This window comes from Bubalus kerabau, chromosome 15, assembly GCF_029407905.1.
Source record: "Bubalus kerabau isolate K-KA32 ecotype Philippines breed swamp buffalo chromosome 15, PCC_UOA_SB_1v2, whole genome shotgun sequence".
Lineage (NCBI taxonomy): Eukaryota > Metazoa > Chordata > Mammalia > Artiodactyla > Bovidae > Bubalus > Bubalus kerabau.
The window spans coordinates 35812490-35837449 of NC_073638.1; the positions used below are offsets into that span (position 1 = coordinate 35812490).

The window sequence follows — 24960 nt, forward strand, 5'->3', positions numbered from 1 at the left end:
AGCAGAGGTAGCGGCAAAAGGGAGCTTGGTCCTCAGACAGGACCCGAGCTACTGCTACACCTCTCCGAAGCTGCTTCCAACCCTCTGCTATTGCCCTGGGAGTTAGTGCTTGAAGTTTCAGGGCAGCAGCGCCTGCCTTGCATCTGCGGACTGGTCCCGGGTTTTGCACTTTGCTGGGAGAGTGCTCCTTCGTTCGGTTCCCTGCTATTAGTTTCAGCTAACCTGCAGTTTTAGCCCTTACTCCTCTCAACCCAGGTCTCAGAGGGCAGGCCTTGCTTTGCTCAGACCGTCCGCTTGAGAAGTGCCCTCCCTTTGCTTCTCTTTAGAGCGGTCCACAGCATTCGCCAAGACTGAGGGGCCGGTGTCCGCCGGGTTGGTCTCAACAGCCGGGAGCCGGGCGCAGTCTTCCGCTCGACCTCAAGGTGGCGACTTAGGCACGTAAACAAAGCTCGGCCAAGCCGGACGGTTGGCACCCTCGCGGTTCATCCACGTATCATCCTAGTTTTCCCGCTGCTCTCAAGCGGACTGAATTGACTGTTAAAGATTGAGTTTAGATGAAGAGTTCGGCCAGAATGGCAAAACGTGTATGTGTCTATGTGTGTGTCTGTGGGTGAGTGCCACCGCACGCACAGAGGCGGCGGGAGGTGGTATTGAGTGGAAACTCTCGGCGGAACCCGTTTGGGACGCCGAGATTCTCCTCTGCATCACCTGAGCTCTCAGGATAGGCGACCCGGCAGGCTAGGTCTTCCGGACCATTGTGCAGCCCGAGATGCCGCGACCAGGGTGCAACAGCAGAGGGACAGAGGGTCTGGTGGCTGTCGCCAGCGGTAAAAGATTTGCTAATCTCGTTTCAATGACGCCCACAATTTATGAGTGGAGAGACCTGGAAAAAAAAGCCTTATGTCGTGCTGTGTCCTTCTCTAGGGTGCATGCTGGCTGACCCGATTGGGAGAGGTCCCTGCCGGTGGGTAAGAGAGACACACAGACAGCAAAAGGATAAACGTGCGAGAGTCACGTAATCTTACCTCCGGGATGAAAAGACACGGTTCCTAGAACTGAGATTTCCAAGTCAGTGTGCATCCCAGCTGTTTCTCCCGTAGGCTCTTTCCTGTCTAAAACAGCTTTATGAGTAACTTGGATAAGGCTTGAGCTGCACCCCTCCTTTTATCCTCCCCCTTTTTTTTCTTTCCAGACATTCCCTAAACTCAACCCAGGGCAAATCCAGAAGTCGGTACAGTACAGAGCTTCCATTCAGTCATGGGGAGAAAAAATCCCTTTTACAGTTTCTCTTAGGCAGATGGAAGAAGTAGATGATTACGGGACTTGGAGGAGTGCATGGGGATGGCATGTGATGTTGGTGGCAGGGAATCGCGGTTTTTCTTAGGTTCTGGTGCTGCAGGTAATGTTCCCAGATTCCAGCTGCTCTCAAGTCGAGCTTCGGTGGTGGCCGGTGAGAGTGGAGAGCGATCCTCGATCCTCGTCTAATTAGAGAGGAGCGGAGGAGGGTGGAGTGGCGGAGAAACTGACCCTGGACAGGCTCCACGGACACATTGTCTTGGTTCATGTTTGTGCCCGCTCTGTGCTGCTGCCTTTGGGAGCCTTTTCAGCAGGGTAGTACGCCCGAGGTGCTTTCTCCCCTTCTTTTCCCCCCCTTTTAAAAATGTGTTTAAAGATAAGTGAATATCCTTCTAAAACAAGTTAAAATCTTTCTCTGACTTTCCATTTGAGATGTCAAAAGGATTCAATAAATGAAACTTTATTTGACCGGGGCGTTTACCCAGAGACTTAACGACATCTCGGGTCTTTGGCCTTATTCTAATTCCATGGTGGTAATTACCCTTCGTTTCTTTAAGTGCAATAGATTTATTGCCTTAGAGACTATGCACAGTTTGATTGAATTATTCATTTTTTTTTCTTTGGTGTAGACTGCATCTGGGGACTCTGATGTGACGTGTAGATTTTTTTTTTTTTTCAGGAACAAAGGGAATGTGGAAATGAAAGAGAGAGGGAGAGAGAGGCTGGCAGATGTAATGAGACGCGGTGAAGGTGTACGCAGACTGGCACTCCCACTCCTCCCTTCTGCTCTCACTGCAGCCCTGGGTAACTCGCAGGCTAACACAAACAGCTTTTCTCCCGCAGCCTGCCCTCTGTCACTGTAAGTACATCAGCCTTCTCTTATCAGCATGCAGATTCCAGCCACGCAGTCCCCTAGACTCGGCTTTGCACCTTAGACAGCAGGAGAACATTTAAAAATTAACTTTCCTAAGCCAGGAAAGACATGTCTGTAAAACTTATTTTTGATTTATCTTTATTTTTCTTTGAAAAAAGTTCATGCATTTTTACCACTTTTCCCCACCTCCTTTGTGGCGGTGCTGCTGCTGCTACTGTCGCTACCGCTGTGGTCTTCCCAATATGATGATGCGCAGATTCAAATGAAATTTAATGTTATTCTCTATCCATTTAAAGTCCAGGGACAATGCCTGGTCCTTTTGCAAAATGACGTCTTAAAGAACGCAGAGCATTATTCACAGTTTGCTTTTTTGCTTTTGTTGTTGAAACACGAGTTCCGACCTCTTTGAGGCAGAGTCCCAAGGGCACTGTTATTTGGGAGTTCGGGTTATTTGGTTACACCAAACTTAAATGAAGTGCGATGGGCTGCTGGAGTCGTTGGTGTGTTTGTTATTCCTGTTTAAGGAAATCAATTGCTAAAAGTTTTCTCTGGGCTGTAATTAAAGTTTCCAACTTCTTCCTTTTTGGCTTTTTATACTCTTTCACTTATTCTTCGTTTCAGTAAAAGTTCTCATTCTCCGTGTTTTGGAAGACATTTATATTGGTACTATTTATACAGTACCTATAAAGCCCTTCCTCAAAGAAGTTAGAAACCTTAGGATGAAGTCATGTAGATCTGAATTGTCCTCCCGGCTGGTGTAAGGAGACTTTCAAGGCGAGAATACGAGTCTTTAACAGTCGTTTTGATTTTTGCGTGGGTGCTTTAAATATTAACTTCTCGAGCAGAATTCATTGCGCTCTCCTTCCCAAGTTCAGGGGGACCTCTCTCCAGGAACCGAGCGCGCCTTTCATTTGCCGGTTCGCGCCTCTTCTCTGGAGGTGCGAGGCCAAACTTAGCAAAGCCGAGTTGTCTTTGCTGGTTGTCGTGCGCAGGGACACCCGGACAGCTCGGAGGCAGCGATAGCTGCGGGCAGGTAAGTCTGCTCCCACCGCTTGCCCCTCCTTCCCTCCCTGGTTCCCGGTGCTCGGTGCCGGGCTTCTTGTGCAGCGCGGGGCTCCGACCCCCAGGGAAAGTGAGCCCTAGTGTGCCCGGATCTGGCCACGGTGCCTGGGCGTTCTGGGCTCCTTTCGGAACTTCCTAGAGCCCGCAGGCCAGTGCGGACCAGGTGGAGAGTCCGGCACTTCAACCCTCTGCAGCGCTCTTTGCCTTGCCCCCCGCTCTGTACTGCAGCGCCTGTGGCTTGAAAGGGAACTCTTAGGGCTCACTCCCGCCCCCGAGGGCCACGTGTCAAACCATGCACAGCCTGAAGTGCGGCACCAAGACTCCAAACTTTAGTTTCTTTCCTTTAGGGATTAATGTTGTGATTGGCTCGGGGTTCCGCCTTATCAATCTACTTTGGTTATCAGTTTATTAGATAAAATCTAAAGAGGATTCTGCCGTTCCTCCTCTGAAGGTCCACCGCGGCCCAGTATTAGGGCCTTGGACGCAAGAGATCTTGATAATGTTGCCTTTTTTTTTGGCCTTCTGCCAGTAGCCTGTACCTGGTCGGCGGGGTCTGTCTTATTCCCCAGATTTCCCAGTGCTGGGTGATTTAAAGAACTCATACGCTGGTACTTGTAAAGCCAAACTTACCACAACTTTGAGAAACCCAAGTCGCGCCCCAGTGTTTCAGTCTGGGATGTTTCACTTCTCTCGGTGGTTCTACCCTGAGAATTTAGGCTTTGGGACTTAAAATTATCTCCTTTTCTCTGCTTTAACTCTGCAGGCATTTAGGAGGGGTTATTCGATTTTGCCCTTTATAAGATTTCCAGAGATTTTTTGCTCCGTAGTTGAGTTCCAGGGCCAGAGAGAGGCTTTGGAAGGACAGCTGGGCCAGGCCACACTCATTCACAAAAACAAAATAAAACAAAGACAAAATCAAAAGCCAGAAGAGATTTGACTCTTGTCTGGTATAGAAACACCAGTCTGGGTTTACCCGTTGGGCCTCTGAGGTCAAGGAGCACTCCTGGGAGTTTTGGGACCAGGTGTGAAGGAGCTGGCAGGAAAGGTGCCAGGCATTCTTTTCACTGGCTTCTAGGCTCTGGCCTCTCCAGGCAGATTTTTCCAGTCATGAAGGTCTCTGTGGGTGAAAGAGACACAAGATTTCTGGTTGGGGACTGTTGTCCTCTCCGCCAACAGTCATCAAGTCATATTAACTTGCAGTCTTCAAGCTTCTAATCCTCAAGCATCATCTTTCCCAGCTGGAATAGGAAATGAGCTATTCCTATTACTGGGGCTATTCCTTCTGCCCCACCAATCCCAGGTGCTCATCTTGACCCTTATTTCTGTCCTCTTCCTTCTCTTGTCTGGAGTTGATATGAAACCAAACATGGAGTATACTTTAAGAAGCCAGTATATGACTAACAGACATCTCAGCTTGGTACCTCTTCTGCATTTACTTACTTTCTCCGTTTTCTTCAGTTAGTGGAACAAAGATGAGGTTTTCTCCTCTGTATCTTTTATCACTTGATCTGTGAAGGTCTTCCTCAAGTTGGCAACTTTAGATTGCATTAACCTTTTGATTTTTCTAACTCTAATTCCTGACTCCTCTCTCCTGTCCATATCTTCTTTCACAAATTCCCTGTTTATGTAATGCCTCAAAGTGGCCCTCTCATATCAGTTTCTACACAGCAAGGACCTCACTTCCACAAATCTCTGTAGGTTTACACTGATCATGTCAGAACCCCTCTCTTAGCTTTTAATCTTGATGTAATTTGGACTCTCCACTAACTTTAGTTTCTCAGATCTATTTCTTTGGGCCTGGCTTAAGGCAGGCCAACATCACCTTGTGCACACTGGCTGCCTGTTAGCTCTGTGTCTGCTGTTGTCAAAGCTAGTGTTCTCATCTATTTCTTTTGTTCTGTATCTCTGCCTATTACCTGACATCATGATTATTCTCTCCTCTCCCAGTCCCCCAGGTTTTTTTGCACTGAGATAAAATTCCAGGTCTCTGTTCCATTAGGCCATGCTATACCCTTCAAATCTTTTATCTACCCTACACACCCATATCAAAGAGAATCTTTAATTTGTGTAGGTTTTTTTTTTTTTTTAATGGGGGGTGGTTAAACATAATTTTCTCTATCTGACTTACATGTTTTTTGCAAAATGCTGTCCCGGGTGACTGAAACTCTTCATCTTTTACAACTTCCCAGCCACCCATCTTGAAATTGTTTCTCCAAATCTTTTCCTCTACAAAGTTGAGGTAATACACATATATCACCCACCCAATTCTGTGTAACACAAACTTAACCCTATAATAAATGTGGGACTATTTATCATTGTAAAGGTATAATCAATTTTTTCCTTGGTAGTTTGTACATGTTTTGTTATTCATAATAATTTTAACCCATAGACTCCATATTCCACATGGTCTCCAGAATATGGCCCCCTACATATGTTAAGAATCTCCTGTATCAGTTCCTTTTTCTTTCAGTTGCTCTTCCTCTATCTTTTAAAATAAGGTCCTCTTCCTCTATTTACTGAAATCCTGTTAACCTGTATGTTTTCATGATCTCTGCTTCCTGCATCTCTTTCTTCACTCTCTTTTGATTACTTCTCTTTTTCACTTTTCTTCATCCTTATTATTCATCCTTATATTCACCTTCCTTTCCTTCTTCTTGGTCTGCTTTAGTCCCTGTTCTTTCTCTTCTCTGTTTCTGCCATGACTCACTTCTGTGGTCCAGTGCTATATCTCAGTACTTCCTAACATTCAGCCCATTCATCATCCTCTTCACATAACCTTTTCAAAGCACAAACTACCATCCCTGCATTTCCTCTCCCACCTTCTTTCCTCCTTTTCTCCAGTTTGCTCCTTTCTTTCTCCCCACTTGTCTACCTTTCCCCCTCTTCAGTTTGCCTTCATCTAGACTCCTCCTTCCAACAACTCCAGCCCTAACAGGACTGCTGGGGTCCTTTACTCCTCAGCCGTTTTCTCTCCACCTAATACTTGTCACTATTCCCTCTGACCTCAACTCTCCCTCTTCTTTGTCGCCTTCCAATTCTCTCCTACTAGTCGCTTCACTCTTTCTTCTCAGGCGCGTTCTCCAGTTCCAACCTCCGCTCTCGCCGGTCTCTGCCCTCTCTCTCTCCGGCTCTCTCTCCTTTGCCTCCGCTCTCCCCTCCTTCTTCTTTCCCCGGCCCTCCCCCTCCCTCCCAGCTTCCCTGCCTGGCTCGCTGCCTCCCTCGCCTCTTGTCTCATCTTGCCTGTGTTGTCTGGGAGGGGAGCCCTGCCTCCTCTCCCTCGCTCAGATCAATGCCCTGGCCACTCACTTTCTGATGTTGCACGACGGGAAATGCTTTGAATACTTACGACATGGCCGCTCACACTGATTGCCAAGATTGACAGCACTAACCATCGCCTTCACTTGTTTCAAGGGGGAAGCCCCTAGTCACCCCGCTCTGCGCGCACCTCCCGGCACCCCGGCGGCAAACTTCTGCGGGTCAGCGTTCCCCCGCTCGGGGCGGGACACCCCCGCAGACTTGAGTTAACGGGCTTAGCCGGCCGCGGCGCTGGGGGGCTCTGCTCTCTTGCTCCCCGGGCTGAGCTAATTGACCCAGCAACGACTCCCCTTCCTTAATTTTTTTTTTTTATTTGTATCTTTCCCTTTTTTCTTTAATGCCATTTACTCCCGCGGCGCAGCGCACAAGGAGCCCTCCCGTGCGGTACCATCCTGGAGCCCGCCCAGGTAACCGGGACGGAGCGAGCGTTCTAGAGAGCGAGGGAGGCAGAGCGAGAGCGCGCGGCCCGTTTGTGAGCTACCTGTTGGGGAGCAGGAGAGGGCAGGGGCAGGAACCCCGGGCCCGGCCGCCGGTCCCCAGCGCCTTCCGCTCTTGCCCTTCCGGGCAGCTTCAGGGTTAGTTTCACTGAGCTGGGACTGAGGGATTGGGGTCGGACAAGAACTGAATGCGCGGAGCCCCGCGAGGGCGCGGGTTGCCGGGAGCCACGGCTGCCCAGCCCCGGCGGGTTTCCGTACTTGGCTGGGGAGGGGAGGTGGGGAGGAGGAGCGGGAGGAGGGCGTTCAGTGGGGCAGACGCAGAAGTGGGGGGTGGGGGTGGGGGGAAGAGTAGAGGCTGAGAAAGGGGCCCGAGCGTCTGCCGCTCGCTGGTGGACGCGCGTATCCCTAGGATGCGTCCCCCTCTCGGAGAGTTGTGCCTTGTTCCGGAGGCGGTGACAGATCTGCGTGGCGGGCTTCTGGTTTTCTTGCCACCCCCCTATCCCCAAAATCCACTCGGAGAAAACACATGTTGTAGCTGTAGATAACTGTGCGTGGGACACTAAGGCAAAAAGGGCAGGAGAGAGAGACAGACAACGCAACCTTTGACAACAGAAAGCTGTTATCGCCATCCTAAGTATTCGTCCGGAAATCTGTTCGCCCTTTCGGCCCACCTTATTCCTCCTCCTCCGCCTCCCCGTATAGATCCTCTAATCTATATAACTGGGAATGTTATGAAAAAGAATCAGGTGGCTTAGAGAATGAATTTTTAAGTCTTCATGAAGTTTGAGGTAGGTATTTCATTGAAGTTTGCTCCAAGTGTGTGATGGAGGAAGCTCGTGTGCTTGCGTGTGTAGTGTTCTCTCTCTCTCTCTCCCCCTGTGTGTGTGTGTGTGTGTGTGTGTGTGTGTGTGTGTAAGCATATGTTTGTGCTGTGTGAGGGTTCAGATGGGACCGCTGGGTGGAAAGGCCCTTTGTGCCCACAAGAGGGCAGCATCCTGAGGGCTTTGTGAGCGCTGTATCTCTCGTTATCGCTGCAGGCTTGGGTTTGAAGAAAGTTATACCGAAACTTTCAAACTGATATCACATCTTATTTTGTGATACTAAAAAAGCAAGGCATAAAGAAATTAAGAAGGAAAGAATAGAAGCGAAGAAAGAAGAGAGAAAAAAAGAAAAGCAGGCAGCCAGCCTACTCCGGGAGAGTCCTAGTCACACCAAGACTAGGGGGAGGGCTGTTTTAATTGTGGGTTTGGCCGACTGACGACTGGAGTGCCTTCCTCGGCTGTCTTAGTTGTAGCCGGAGGTCATGTAAATCGACCTTAAAAGAATGCATAAGCCATAAATTAAAATAAACCCTCACCCAAGGGCTGATCCATAAGTAGACAATATCCAACCTGGACAAAACGAGCTTCCCTCACGAGCCGACCTAAACCGCATCCCCCTAAAGAATAGAGACTAAATGCAAAGTAAGTTTCCCAGCGAATATTTTGTTTTCTTGAAAAGTGTTGGGGTGATTCGCCGTGTGACTGACTGCGATGTCGCAGTTTCCCGGAGCGCTTCAGTATTACCCAGGCTCCGGGTGCGGGAGGTCGGGAGGACCTGCCGGGTTTCTGGGCTTCCTAAACGCTACCCCAACCCCACCCCCATTTTGGTTTGGAAACTTTGGCTATTTGTGGGGTTGACGATGGCCGAGGGTGGGCGAGAGTCTAGGATCTCCTCCGCGCTGTCTGCCCGCGTGAAGTTTACGCGGAGGAGCTCAAAGAAAACCCGGGTCGCTAGAAAAGCAGCTCGCTCCCTCCTCCCACCCTCACCCCAACGCCACTCCGCCGCAACTTTTCCGGGACCCCGTGCGAGTTGCTTCCAGTTCCCTGCGCTCTCTCCCTTCTTCCCTCATCCTTCATTTTTGGACGTGACTTTGAATGATCTTTTTAGGAATAAGCAAATCGAATTCCGAGACAATCCGAAACCCAAGCGCTAATCCGTGGCCCTCTTTTCTCTCGGACGCTCTGGCGGTGGTGCCGGGCCGGCGGGGGCGCGTGTGACGGGGCCGCCCAGCCCTTCCCAGAGCCGAGTCGGCCTCGGAGTCTTCGCTGCAGGAGCACAGTCGCCCGCGCGTTTCTTCCCCTCCTCGCGTCCCTGAGCCCCGCCAGCGCCCTCCGTCCTTCTCGGCGCCCTGCCCGGGCCCCGCCGCCCGCTGCCCACTCCGCAGATCCGCAGAGATCCGCCGCTCTGGGGCTCGGCCCAGGCCCGGGGGCGGTGCTGCCACCCGCCCGGGGCCCAGCCCGAGCCTGACCGCTCCCAGAGGGAGCTGCTTTCTTTTCCTTAAAGGGCCGGGCAGAAAAGGGAAGAGGCTTGTGCAAAGGTTGCCGGGGTTGCTCGGGCGCCCAGAGCGGGGCTGCGGAGGACAGATTAGCTCCGTTTCCTGGGCTATTTCCCGGGCGCTCCGCGCAGTTTTAAGATAAAAAGAGAATTGGTGTGTTTGGAACAGATAAAAGGTGGTTGTTGCTGGAGTGTTTTGAGGCTGGCTTTTTTTTTTTTTTTAAAGCTCTCAGGCTGACCAAGTTTGAAAACGTTTGTATGAACTGCCAGATATTGAATGTTGCCCCTATTGGGGGACCAAAAATAAGTCTTCGACTTGGCTGGCGGGGATGGGCTGTTAGCGAGATGGGTTGTCCCCGGCTGCTTCTCTGTGTGTGACCTCTTCGGAGGGCTGAACTTGAAGTTTCGGTCTCGAGATGGCCCAAAGCCGTTGCTGCGGCAAACTGGGCTGGGCTCCGGACCTCCCATCACACTCAATGGGGCACTGGGATGACGTCCGTGTCCGGGGCGCTTGACCCCGGCGCGCACTCTTGCGGCTGGCTGGATTTTTGGCTCTGGCCGGGCGGCCCAGCCGACAACCCAGTGGAGTCGGGATGTGAAAGTGCCCCCTCTCCCTGCCTCCCTAGGGTCTCCTCCCTTCTGCCCTGTATAGTCACATGCCTAGGTTTCTCCCCGGGTCCCGAGGAGAACAGACACAGCCCCGCCCAGTCTATTTCTAGGAGGTGAGTTTGGTGAATAAAAAGGTCAAGTGGTCGGGTCCGAGAGTTGATCCATGGCGAGGGGGGACAGGATGGACACCTGGCAAGGACCGCCCCGCCTGTCCCCCCTCCCTCTCCCCCGGTCCGCCCAGCTTACGACTGGCCTCCGCAGGCCACATTCTTGCGCTAAGTGAGAAAATCTGTGGGAAAAGCAATCCCGAACCGGCCAAGAGCCGGCGAAGCTGATCCTGCGATGGCATTTTGTTTTGAACAGTTGCTGAGGTTGACGTTTCCTCATAAGGTAAGGTGTCACTGGACAGTCGGCTGCCCAAATGCCACATGTATAATTAGCCTGCGCACTCAGCACCTCGTCCCGGAGGCCCATAGGCACGGGCTTGGCGGAGCTGGTCCACTCAGCACCGTTCCAGGCTACAGGATTCCCGTGGGAGGGCCGAACCAACCAGGACAGCCTTCGGGAGGCCCTGGCACTAGAAAAGACTGTGACAGTGTAGTCTTGTCTTTCTCTCTCTCTCTCTCTTTCCACTTCTTGTTTCTTCTCTAGTTTTCGGCTGAGGGCAGACTTCTGGTTAGATAGGCAAACCCGACAAGCGGCAGGGTGAGTGCTGAACGAGGAAAGGGGATGCAGAGTAAATCTGGCACTACACCTACTCTACACACTCCGCCCATGGGGGAGGGCTGCTAGTGCCCTTCAGTCTGCAGTATCCCAGTAGGACTAGCGCAGACTTGGCGTTGTATCCTGGCTTGGTTAGGGGCTTCAGTTTCTAGTTGGATTGTTCACCTGTTCTGTGCTTCCTCCCGCACCCGCCCCAGAGGTCTCAGCAAATTGCTGTATGCCTCTGATTGCAGTTTCTCTTTTCCCCCGCTCCAGGCCTAGCCACTTGGGGCTGCTAGTGTTCACTGTGCGGGCGAACCTGTAAATATCTGCTCTCTCCCTGTCTCACTCTTGTTCAGCCTGGGGTTTTTAGGAGCAGTGCCCTGTTCTGTTTGTACCCAGATTGGTGCTTGAGCTTCCTGCCTAGGTTTCTAGACCCCAGCTTCAGGTCAACTTTAGTCTGCACTCTCTGGAAGAGACCAGATGTCTGCAGTCATGAACATGAGCTTCCCCCTATCACCCTGTGCAAAAACCATGGAATTCAACACTCAGCATTAGACACTTTCATCACTCTCCCTTCTTCCCTTGTTTCTAAGCCACTCAGATATTCCTGATACCTACTAGAAGATTCTCTTTACTTGAAAACAAACAAGCAAACATCTTAAACCTTCCACTAATTCAGTGGGATAGAGTTAGTTTGTCTATGGCAGCAAGGGTGCGCTTTTCTTCTAGATGGTGGGGACGTGGGTTATTTAGTTGCATTTGCTTTTGATTGAATCAATGAAATACTTTATTTTATTACAGCAGGGAAAAAGTTATGACTGATTTTTTTTTTACTGTACCAGACCATAAATATATTATCCATGTATATTTGAGTGTATCTTCCTGAATACACATATGTAAGTGCATGGGCAGTAGGCCAAATGGCATGTAAATTTCTTTCTCCTGCATTTTTGAAAACCTCTTAAATCAAGAGAGAGTGTCCCATTCTAAAAAAGAACAACAAACACTAACCAAAAAAACACAAAATCCTTTAGACTCTGAAAGCAAGTAAGTGTGCACTACACATATTAGATCTAGCTTATGACCAAGGGCAGTAAGTGACCAGGATCTAGACAAGTGCTAGGTCATTAATTCCTCTGGCAAACTAGTATCTTCTGTTGCTTTTCTTGTATCACTGCCACCTCCTTTTTCCTCGGTTCTCCCACCATATTCTTTTTATAGTGGCAAAACTAAATATTGTTTATTGTATTTATTGTTGTTCTTAATTTTTATTTTGGAAGTAGTAAGAAGGAACTTTCTCTTGGTATATATGTATTCTTGAAAATGCAAAATAAATTGCAAGTTTATTATTACGGAGCATGATACAAGCTCCTGTAATAGTATACTGTGTAAGCACAGTGCCCAACATTATACTACAAAGAAAGGTAGATGCAAAAAAATTAATAAAGCACTATCAATATCTATATCTTAAGTTGATTCTGTAATGGATTCAGTAACTGAATATCTAGAAGAAATGACATTCATACTGTCTGCTGGACATTTTTTCATTAGCAGTAGAAAGATATTTTTCTTAGTAAGGGAAAAGCACATATTTAAAATGTTAACTTATTTAGCAAATCTTTCTCTTATAAGGCTTTAACAATATATTGCTTTAAATACATAAATGATAAGTTTTGGTGGCATTATTGAGATTTTATGCTGTTTCTATTTGACTTCTTTTAGGAATTATTAGTTTATTGCTCACTGATGAAATTTTTACACATAGCTACCTTATATTGAAGAAACTAGTGACATTTTAAAAATCCTCTTTGAATTAGTATACTAGATACTGGAGTAAATGAATTTTATTTTTACAAAGTTTAATGTACATTGGCTTTAACCCTTACTTTTAATATTATCTATACTTTTCTGTATTGTTAGGCTATAAATCTCTAAGTTTGAAAGTATTCTCTTGTTAGTGAGATAATTGATATATACCTTTTCACTATTTACAAACAGCATTCTGTATAAGTATAGTAGAGTACAATTAAAATTTTGGTTGTTCTAAGAGCTATTTGTTTAAATATAGTTTAGGGGTGCATATATATCAATTGATGTTTTTGAAGTCAAGTGAAACATTCCATCAAGCTAATGTGCCTGAGAGTACCATATCAGGCACAGACAGGTACTAGAAATGATAAAACACAGATAACATTCAGCAAGATGATTTGCAGATGGGATGTATTATCTGCTGTCATGAGGTTAGATGGGTCATATTACTGTTTTTTAAAAAAGTTAATCTAGGTTATTTCAGAATTATCAAGGTATATGAGATGTAATGAGAACAGATTTTATTATAAAAACTTGCTAAAAGAATGAACAAATAGTTTTGCTTTTTAGAGCAGAAAATGGACTCTCTTTGCATTTGGATTGCTTCTTGTTTAAGAAATATAACTCTCCCCTATTATTTTTTTTCCCAACAATGAAAATAATGTATTGAACATTTTGTGTCTTTATCCTGTCCTCACATTTTCTACTGACTGTCCCCTGACTATCAACATACTCAAGTAAAACAAAAACAAAAACAAGCTGGTACTCCAGTGTAGTCTATGAAAAGCAGCTTTTATTAACTGTTAGCACATTTTAAATGTATAGCATATCATTTTCGCTTGAGGTTCTTCAACTGTGATCTGAAAACTAATTGTTTTGATAAGTCATATCAGAAACTTTAATCATTCTCTCATTATATACTCATTATACATTTATACAAAGTGTGTTTTCATTTTTCTTGTTCTGTGGAAGAGGGTAAAAGTTTTTCAGCTAATCGTTTTGTTTAGACTTTTAGTCAAACTGGAAATAATTTTAAATTTGTGTTATGGTTCTTAATAGAGCTTTTCAGATTTAAATATCCACTGTCATAATTTGGATAAAGATATCAATTGAGAGTGTAGGTGGAGATTGTAAGATGAAATATCATGTACGTTTACTATGTATTCTCTCCTCTGGAAAAGGCTGCTGGTCTGTTTTTCCTCAAATCTGTGGTAGTCTCAAAAAAGGGACCTCAAAACCCTAAAACCTCAGAGAAACAGTATCGATTCAGTTCTTAACTGCAAATCCTTCATATCGTTGCTCAAAATATCCAACTTTACACTAATATTAGCCATTCTTTTTATAGTGACACCATGCTTAGTAAAAAACTTCTAAGCACTGAGGTCAGGTGTTGAGATTGGATTCTAGTTTATTTTTTATGAATCAGATAAAGATTTCTGTGCATGAGACCATATGTGAAGATGAGAGAACAAGAACATTTCCATATCAAAGGCAATATATCTGAGGCTGCATGGTAATTAAAATGCAGTGGTTTGGACTCTGTGCACTAGCACTTAAGCAGAGCATTGCCGGGACCTTGTGCATCATGCAGGCGGTTGCCTCGTGCATACTTCTTGAAATACACTTATAATTTTGTACAAACATTTATGCCAGTCCACACTTTTCTGTGGATAATTTGTATTTCATCCAAACCATTCAGAGTAGAAGTTATTTTTTGAGCTACCCCCTCATTATGGCTTTTGTGCATCAACTATTTTTATTCTACTTGTTTGTATTTCCTTTTACCAGAATGATGGCTTGTTTATATTCAGAATCTCTTCTTGCTCCTCTAAGACCCCTTATATATCACTCATGTTTTACTACTCACTCAAAAAAACTTTCATCTTTAGTAAAGATGTGAATTATTTCCTGAGGTTAATTGTAGATGCTGTTATCTATTGTAAACTAGTAAACTACACAAAATCAACTGCCCAGTTATTTCTGTTTTATAATGCCAATATGTTTAGTAATCCCCACTATATTGTACAGTGCATAATATTGGAAAAACCCTTTCAGAATATTAAAAGAATTCGGAAATGTTCTTCTTTACCTTTTAAAGGCATGCAAATGCATAGTGGCATTCTCTTTCATTCTACTTCAAGTGAAAAACAATTATTTGAAACTATAGAAATCTTTGTTTATCTAAAGAGTTATCTCTGCATTTATAGGGAGACATTTGAATTTATTTATAAAGAACTAGGTTAGCATTGTAACCTGTAGTTATTTGGGGATAAGATAGTGGGAAAAAAAGTCTAACAATTAGTAGTCCAATGTTGTGTATATTTTAGAAAATTTGAATCTTTGGTAATTAACTTGAATTTTCTGCTCTGTAATTTTCTAGATTTTCTATTGCTGTATTTGCTCTCCTTCTATGCATGTGGTAAGGAATTCACTAGTATATTTTACTTACTAAGCTCTTCTAGTCTATAAAGCTATTAAAAGATTTTTCTCAATTGAAGCACTGTGTATTGAAGAAGCCTAATATGATATTGTGAAATCCTTTAAGAGTTTTTATGTTTAAAGTATTTTGGATCAAAATTACTTAAATATATTTATTTGATGCTTTTCAATGATGATATGTATAAATAAGCATAATAAACGTAAGGTAAATTTAAAATCCTTTATATGATGTGCATATTAGTGTCTGCAAACATTCTGTATTCTCTCATTTCAGGTTCTCCCTTGATCTCTTTCTTCTCTGAAAATCTCACAAGATAAATCTTTAAATGATCTATTATCCTTTCTTTGTTCAATAATTTGTTGTTTCTACTCAAAGAGACAAATTGAATTGTCTATCTTTGATATATCCATTCAAATGCAAAAATGGACGTTAGTGCTATTCGTGATTTTTGACTTCACTGAGCACAATTTCTTTGCTTCTTTGAAAAGTAGTCCTTTAAAATTTGACAAAGAAAGTTAAAGATGCTTTACTTTCCACGACTACGCAAGCACAATATGTGGAAAAGCAAAAATGCAACAGATTTTTAAAAATTAATTTTTATTGAAGTATAGTTATTTACAAGGTTGTGTTAGTTTCTATTGTGCAGCAAAGTAAATCCATTATACATGTACATATATCCACTCTTTTTTAGACTCTATTCCCACGTAGTCTTTTCAGAGTACTGAATAGGGTTCCCTGTGCTATACAGTAGGTCCTTATTTGTTATCTATATTATATATTAGTAGTGTATAAATTGGGAGATTGGGATTAATGTATACACAGATTATTTTTTTTTAAACTTTCTATTTTGTATTGGGGTATATAACCAGTTAACAATGTTTTGAGAGTTTCAGGTGAACAGCAAAGGGACTCAGCCATACATATGCCTTGTATGGATGCATACATACATACTGTTCATACATCCATTCTCCCCTAAACTCCCCTACACAGATTATTTTTTAATGACAAGCATAGATTTCAAATGGGACTCATTCTGAGGCATGGTTGCAAATAGTTCCTTTTATACTTTACAAACAGATCATTGGGCAACATGACTGAGCACTTACTAAGTTCTGCATATCCTGAAGGGCATTTAAAAAATATATTATTTTCTGTTCTGCAACTTAAACAAGAAGCATTTCTTTGGTTTTGGCTGTGTCAGGTCTTTGTTGCCGTGCACAGGCTTGTTTTCTAGTTGTGGTGGGAGTGCTACTCCCTGGTTGCAGTGTGTGGGCTTCTGGTTGGGGTGCCTTCTCTTGTTGTTGGGCACAGGCTATAGGGATATGGACTTTAGTAGTTGTGGCGCATGGGTTCAGTAGTTGTGGCCTGAAGACTCTAGAGTATGGGCTCAGTAGCTGTGGTGCACTGGTTTAGCTACCTTGCAGCATGTGGGATTTTCCTGGGCCAGGGATTGAACCAGTGTCCCCTGCATTACAAGGCAGATTCTCAACCACTAGACCACCAGGGAAACCTGAAGGGCATTTTTGAAGTCACAAGTTTTTACTTTTTAAGAACTTTCTCTTCTGTTGAAGATTTTTGATATTTGATAGGTGAGAAATTTAGGCACAGTTGTCATGGTGCTAAGCAGGTCATTGGTAGAAGTGGAGAAAAATGCTCCTAAATAGGGAGAGAATAGTTTGTTTTTCTTTCTTGGGAAAGAAAGGGCAGGGATGTTATTATTTTCTCAGGAATAGTCTCCAGCTAGATCCATGGTCATTGAACTTTCTATATAGGAGAATTCAACTACCCCATCTACCTCGAGTATATGCATGGTATAATCTCTCACCTTATGTTTCTTCATCTCTAAAATGAGAGTAATAATAATACCTACATCATAAGGTTATTGTGAGGATTAAATGAGGTAAATAAATGTAAAGCACTAAGCTCAATAGCTAATACATGTTATCGATTACTGTTGAAGTGGTATTGTACTTAGAATTATACAGATCTGGCTTCCAATTTAAGCTTTATGTGTACTTTTTGTGTAATCTTTGGCAAGCTATATTATTGATTGCTTTTCCTTTTATATGAAATATTCACAGTAATGCATGCTCCTTTCTTTCTTTCCTAGAGAGAATTATTCATTAGTAGTCTTGCAGATTTTGGGTAGAGTAGTGACTAAATGTAGAATTTGGATGTCTGGCTCTCGAATTTGAGAATATTCCAATTCTAAGGGCTAGAAGAGATTTTGAAAGGTCATCATTCTCCCTACTCCAAGCGTGTATTTCTCCATTCTAATCAGTTAAGAAACTTTCTTATTATTTTTTGGCAAAGCCAACAAAGAAGGAGATTTTATAATCTTTGGTTAATGTGTTTCAGTGATTAACATTTGGAAGTTCTGTATGTCAAAAATATACATCTTAATCAACTTTCTTTTGCTTTGATTTTAAGAAAAAATGGGAACACATTCATTTGAATGCCAGACCTACATGTGAAAATATCAAAATTAAACCTGAAATTTTATTTCTTGAATCTTTTCTTTGAAGTCTTATTTCCTAAACTAGTTGTGTGACCTTAGAAAAAATATGCAACCTCTGTTGGTCTCCATTTCCTAATTAGAAAATTTTTTTTCTTGTTTTTTTTTTTTTGTTTTTTGTTTTTTTCCCCCTTGGCTGTGTTGGGTCTTAGTTGCAGCACTTGGGATCTTTTGTTGGGGAGCTCAGGCTCTCTGGTTTCACATGCAGGCTTAGTTGCCCCAAGGCTTGTGCAATCTTTGTTCCTCAACCAAGGATGGAACCTGTATCCCTGGCAATGGAATGCATATTCTTAATCACTAGACCACCAGGGAAGTCCCCCTGATATTTAAAATGGGGTTCTTGATAGAAGTTATCAGATATGGTTGTTGGGAAGATTAAGTTGGAAGATAATGTATATAGAAGTGCCTAGAACAGTTCTAGACAACTGTGTTAGGATAAATCGACAATAGTTATAAGTAATCAGTATTAGAACCATGGCATGAAAAGGGCCCTTAATTCTCATATGTTTTATACAACTCAGTTTTCAAAGTGCTTTCATATTCATTGCCTCATTCAGTAAAAGGTATACAGGGTAGATAACCTTACCAATCATACTGTCTAACTTCCTACTTGATAGGAATAAATGTTTCAATTGAGCTTTGCTTCAGGATATTATTCACTATAAACAAAGCTTGTGTGTCATAAATTAGGGTTGGCATTTTTGACCTTCTTTTTTCCCCCAATCTCTTTTATATAATGTCAGTGCTCATTTATTTTATCTTCATACTTACTTCCAGAGCCAAACCAGTACTGCATTTCCATATACTGAATGTAGCTGAACAAACCATGTTGATCAGAAGCATTAAATGTCAGTTTATATGTCTTTATAGAGATTGTATATGTTAGACATTATATATGTCTAGACATTATAACGTCATATATATTAGACATTCTATATGTCTTTAAAAAATTAGGGAATAATTTGATTATAATAGAATAAATATGGCAAGTTTGAAAGATGACACTGTTTCAATCACCCTCTGTGTATTTTTGGTCTTTTAACCTTCCTGAGGCTTTCAGTGGCTAAGTCAAAATATCGGTTTTATGAAGGAGGATTAATTAAAGGATACTTGATGGTGAAAAGATGAGAACAACTTGATTACATGATTTCAAAGATGAAAATGCACGATTGATCCTAGTGAAGAGTTATGAATATATGTAATTCTATGCAGTGTACTAGTTGCTATAATGGAGATATGTATAAGAGCAGAAGTACCTATGTCAAGGAAAGCTTCTAGTAGGAGTTGGCCTTTGAGCTGTGTCATAAAGGTTAATTAGGAATAACCTATTTGAAGTAGCATCCTGAAGAGCATTGGACATGAAGGAAACATTTGATGGTATTATTGACTATTTTGTAAGGCATTTGATACCAAAATGTTTCATGTTTGTATCTTTGTGATTCTAGAAAGGCCTTGTCTATCATAAATGTGAAGTGGCCATAAGCCAGCAGCTTAACCTGTGCTGATTTAACCTCTTAACTTCTCTTTCTTAGCTTAGTTTTGTGGTCAGGGATATTGTGAGTATATTTTAAGGTACAGAGAAGTTTTTCAAATTATTGATTCCTTTGAATATGTTGACTAAGTATTAAAATGAAAATAAATGGCTTATTAATATTTGAGCTGATGATCTGGACCATAACTTAATAAAATCTTGTATCTTACACTGTAATTTTTTTTTTCTTCTAATTGGCCATTATCTTAGAGAAAGGGAAATACCTGGAAATTTTTAGATCTGGTTATTTCTGAGTTTTCCAACTATCAAGTTGGCATATTCCATAAATTTTTTTTTATTGAGGGATGATGAGATGGCTGGATGGCATCACCGACTCGATGGATGTGAGTCTGAGTGAACTCCGGGAGATGGTGATGGACAGGGAGGCCTGGCATGCTGCGATTCATGGGGTCGCAAAATCGGACACGACTGAGTGACTGAACTGAACTGAACTGAATGTAAAAATAAATGAATCCTCAGAGTGATTCAAAGTTTTGGGAAAAAATACAAATTATTATTATACAGTGATGATGGTGGACCAGTATCAGTACCAGAAATAGTAGTAGCAGAGCAACCACTCTCTACTCTTGATAACTTTCAAATAGGGATGCTAAATGTACCCTTTATAGTTTTGTAATCTGGGGTCTCACATTTTCTAATAATTTTCTGAATGCCTTTTCTCTGAGCTACAAGCCTTCTTTGCTGTTTTTGGTTTGGAGGTTTCCTGGAACTTAGTAGCTTGTGTCTCCAAATTAGGTACACCTATTGAGATTTTGCAGTTTATATGACCTTGTAACATAATCACTTTCTGAAAAGGGCCTTATGGCCACATAGGCTGGAGAAGTTATGGCCCTCTTTTCAATGGCCTTAACCTGTTGTTTTCCTTCCTATTGCTTTGGCATGCTGTAGACTTGAAGTGTTGATAACAGCATGGAAAATATGATGAAATCTCTTCATTAAAAAGAAAGGCTCTGAAGCTGAGTAAAGAAGAGGAAAAACAATGTGAAAATTCTATAAAACAATTTAGTCATATTAAATTAGTTATGATGCTTAAAAGAACATTTTCCTTTAGGACTTTCAGTTGAGTTCTTTAATAAGAAACAAAAACTCAAGCAAAAAAATAAAAACTGAAATAATACAGCAACTGAACAAAGTTTAACAAACTTGGAACGTAGCATATTAGTTAATTGAGTCTCAGGCACATTTTTTATTTTTGAATCTGAAGGTCCAAATACACACTGGAGGAAAATTGGCCTATTTTAAAAATTCTTTTTTTTTTTTTACATTTGTTTCCATTTAATCAACTTCTGAATTTTGAATTTACAAGTAAAATATAAAATGATGCTAGCAGTGGCTTTGAGTTTGGTTCCTTTTTTGTTTTTATTGAAGTATAGTTGATTTATAATGTGCCAATTTCTGCTGTACAGCAAACTGACTCAGTTATACAAATATATACATTCTGTTTTAAAATATTGTTTTCTATTATGGTTTATTTCAGGAGATTGGATATAGTTTATTTTAAAATTTCTTAAGTGTAGTCCTCTCCCACTATAAAGATACATACTGAAAATAGGTACACTGAGGTTTAAAAAAGAATTTTAATCTTGGAACCAACTAAAATTGCATCCTATATTTAATTTTTATATTAATATAATACTCTAAGACATTATTAGAAGTAATTTTCAGCCTTTTTGAGGTTAGACCCTTTAAACTTTTACAGACAACAGTTCAGAGAATACCTCTATTTGTACTCTTTGTATACATTTGTGTGATTTACAGGTATGCTAAGGTAGGGTTATATACCCCAAATGCTTATGTGTTTTAAATTACATAGTAATTTGTAACAGGCTTATTTTCTCCAAGGAAAATGTATATAGCAACCTACATTGGGTGGGACTAGTGAACTTGGCAACTCTTAATTCTTATGTATGGCATGGCAAGGAAAGAATGAAAAATACCTCAGCTTTTAATTATGACACTTTGGGACCTTTTCCAAAGCACTCATCATAATTAGTCATGTCTTAGTTGTGAAGTTTTGTGTCTAATTTCTTCAATTATGCCCACACAGAAAACTCATTAATGTTATAAAGAGCTGTGCAAGTAAATTATATGTGAAAATATATACCCCTTCATATTATATGCTGATTTTTTTTCTTTTAAATTTTGTTAGCACCACTTTCACGCCTTTGGATTTTTATTTTCCTTTTTGATCTATGCCTACACTGGCTTCTATTAAAATCTCAGTAAAATAGGACCTTTGTATCAATGTCCTTTAACTTTTATGAGGTTGTGATTATATAGTTTTTACTTTTGGTTATTTCACAAATTTGTATCTGAGGTAATGTAAAAACAAATATAATTTTATTATATTTAGTAGGAGGGGCATTAAATTATTTGGTCATCCTAAATTGTTTCAAAGGAAGCTTCTATTTAAGTATATTGCTGCTGCATCTTAAAAGCCAAATAACTTTGACTATTGATAAAAAGTTTGTTTGAATGTCATCACATAGCATAGTTGGTGTCCTCTCTGCTTGATTGGGGGTGAATGTAGCAGTTTCCATAGCTGAGGTAAAAAGATCATAATTTAAGATGTATAAGGAGAGAAGGAAATACACATCTTAAGTGGCTGGGACAGCCTTAGGGCCACTGGACAGTACTGTTGGTAAAAGTAAGGCTGGTGGAATTCCTCTAGACAAGATAAAAATTTTACAGCTTATTTGGAAGAACTTCTGATCTGAATAGTGATCTTCAAACTTTTTGGATAGAGCATATCACCAGTGAAGTATTTATGAGCATGTGCCCTAATACATGTCCATATTTATTTAAACTTATACACATGTACTATTGTACTAGTATATGCTGTAAACCATTTACAATAGATATTAAAATGAAACACGTATTGATAGAATAAATAATATTTTAAAACTGTGGTCCTCCCAGTTCTATAATATAATATAATATGATTTGTTATTTTTTAAAGTCTTAGTTTAATGCTTGGTGATAAAGTGATTGACTAGTTTGGTTCTAAGTTCAAGTTTCTTTTTTTTTTTTAAATTTTATTTTATTTTTAAACTTTACATAATTGTATTAGTTTTGCCAAATATCAAAATGAATCCGCCACAGGTATACATGTGTTCCCCATCCTGAACCCTCCTCCCTCCTCCCTCCCCATACCATCCCTCTGGGTCGTCCCAGTGCACCAGCCCCAAGCATCCAGTACATGGTTTTAAGCTGCCACAGCTAAAACTGATACCTCAGAAAGAAAAATATATCCAAATTGAAGAAGTACATTATTGTTTGCACTTAATGTGATACTAACTTATTAATCCTTTACACAAAGTATGCAAAAAGTTTGTTAAATTGTTGGCTAGAAAAATCTCTCTTTTCTCTCATGACAATCATTTGTTTTTTACCATATTTCTAATAAATGGGTTAAAAAACACATTGGAACTCTTTGTAACATCATTAAACAGGTTAGAATATGCTGTTGCCAATTTTAAAACTGAAAACAGATGAGAGTTTTTGTAGGTGATAGACAAAAAACTTTTGGTAACAAAATCACACTATGATGGAATCATTTCCAAACATATGTTTTTAAAATACATTTTTAATATAATATGTCTGTTTTTAAAATCATTTACTTTGTCATTTGATGAATTATCACCTTTACCTTGAAGAGACAGTTACGTTTGTATGATGTTATGTATGTATGTGGGCTTCCCTGGTGGCTCAGCAGTAGAGAACCTGCCTGCTAATACAGGGGATGTAGGTTCGATCCCTGGGTTGGGAAGATCCCTTGGAGAAAGAAATAGCAATCCATTCCAGTATTCTTGCCTGGGAAATCTCCTGGATAGAGAAGCCTGGTGGGCTACAGACCATGGGATAGCAGAGTCTGACAAGACTGAATGACTAAACAGCAACAGAGTATGGGTGTATGTATCTGTCTGTCCATCTATCTATCTAGTCTAGACTAGCTATTTGATAACACACTCACAGCTACTTGTCATCACTGAAAGGTTAGCACATTTGGTACACTCGTTTTTTGGTTGCTTATGCTTAAGTTTGGAAACTTTGTCATGAGATAAGCAGTAGAAACTGTGGGTAGTGCCAACAATTCTCATGGTCACTCCTCATCTCATTTCGGAGCATGTAAAGATTTTACTGTGTTTTGTAGGTCTATTTTTAAAAAGTAATTGCATCATCATGTAGCGCTTGGTTTTAACATTTTGCCTAAATTGCTTGCCTATGAATAATACAGTTACTTCATTGTGTTATATCTGTAATCTTATCCCTAATTTTTTCCCTTTCATCCTATCAGGGCAATCTCTTCACCAGTAGTTACACTTAGTCACTTTTCCCTAAAAATTACCTTTATTTAAAAGAGTAACAGTGTTGAAGCTATATCTTTTTTGGTACATATTTTGGCCACTCATTCAAACGTAGCACTGTGCCTGTTGAAGATCATGAAGGGAGGCATGTTCAAAAATATGTACATTTGTTATCTGAAAACCAAGCATTCTACATGACATTAGTTTCTTTTTGAAAGTGACAGCCATGTTTTCTATACAACTTTCAACATTGTTTGTGGTACTATTCACTGTCCAACCCATGAAGACATCATTCAGATTGCATTCTAATTAATTGGTTACCCAGAGATGTACACTGTGGCAGATCTGATTTTTTAGCCCAGAAATGTACTTATTAATAAATGTTGCCATACTGTTTTCTGTATATTATTTTTAGCTATTTTTATAGCAGCAGGAAGAATAAGAACTTTTCTAATAGGGTGTGACTTTTTGTCTTTTGTAACTAAGGAATTTCAGAAGAGGTTTCTAAGCATTTAACATTAAGTTTGGTGAAATTTTATAAAATATTGGATTGAGTATTGTATGATTTTAAACATTATTGGAAAAATTACAATAAGTACAAAAATTTCTGTCTGTATGCTTTGTTTTTAAATGCCTTACTGATTTTAATGGCTTCATATTACTATTTAATGTCTCAAAGTACAATAGGGTAAGGTCCACTGTTGATGATACTAGGTGTAAATCTACAAATTATCTTTTTGATAAGTTAAAAAATCCTGGCATGTTTCTTATCAGATCTTGTATCATCATTGTTTCATCCTGTGATATGGCCACTAAAAGGCTACTATGGTACAAGTGTTAGCTTGGTCATGGTATTAACCTCAAACTGTGGTTTCTTTGAAAGGATCTTCTAAAGCCACTTGAACATTTGTTTAGGGTTAATTTAGTTAAAAGCTAGATAATATCATCAATAATCAGACTCCTCTTTTTCCTTTGGTACAGGATATGACATATTAGTGTTTGACAATCTGTATTTAAATTTAGGCAAAGATTAGTTTTTCTCACTTCTTAAATGAATAAACACATGTATATTTCTATAGTGTACTCCGGGGATGTGTAATCTTACTTTGGAGACCGCTGAAATAAAAAAGCAAATGAGAAAGAAGGGTGAGTGTGTCAAGGAGGAAAAATATAGTTTCCAGGGAACACCCTCCTGGGACAGATCCGTCTGAGGAATGTAGCCAGTCACTGAAAACCAGAGACAGGGAGGGGGGCTACATATTTATCAGTATGGGGGTTCATTTTTTTAGGGCTCTGATATGAAAGAAGCACTTAAGCCACCTTTTATTCCAAAGCAAGACAATTTGAGTCATTTGTTGGCATGAATGGGTCAGGGAGGCTCCATAATTAAGTGTGTATATCACGTTGCAGGGGAGGGGACCAAGTGCAGCATCTACTTCCCTGAATGCCTGGGGTTCTTTGTTGCTTCTACTTTCAGCTTTCCTTGGATTTAGATACAATCAGAGCAAAAGTTGGGAAAAGTGAGTAAGGCAGCAATGAGGGATTAATGTTGCCTTCAGCTTTCTCTTTTCTCTTTCCCTCTTGTCTCTATATGCTTGTTGGACAGCTTGGTGTAGTATCAAGGAACCAGTTTGGGAGTTTCAGCTCTGCCAATAAACTTTTGGTGACTTTGGCTAAATCACTTCTTTCTAGGAATTAGTTTCTTTACTGTTAGAATAGGAAG

General features: G+C 41.3%; 1 protein-coding gene across 37 annotated transcripts in view; it reads left to right on the plus strand.

Annotated features, from left to right (window-relative positions):
- The first annotated feature begins 6486 nt into the window (after positions 1-6486).
- Positions 6487-24960, plus strand: part of SOX6 (SRY-box transcription factor 6) — a 711458-nt gene continuing 692984 nt past the window's right edge. For 12 of the 37 annotated variants that reach the window (XM_055548511.1, XM_055548510.1, XM_055548505.1 and 9 more), the window contains exon 1: positions 7920-8447. The gene's annotated coding sequence lies outside the window, so the exon portion shown is untranslated. Of the gene's footprint in view, positions 6955-6993; positions 7123-7330; positions 7773-7916; positions 8448-9814; positions 10300-24960 lie in introns of those variants that run through there. The other 25 variants (XM_055548488.1, XM_055548501.1, XM_055548492.1 and 22 more) reach the window with 9 other exon arrangements.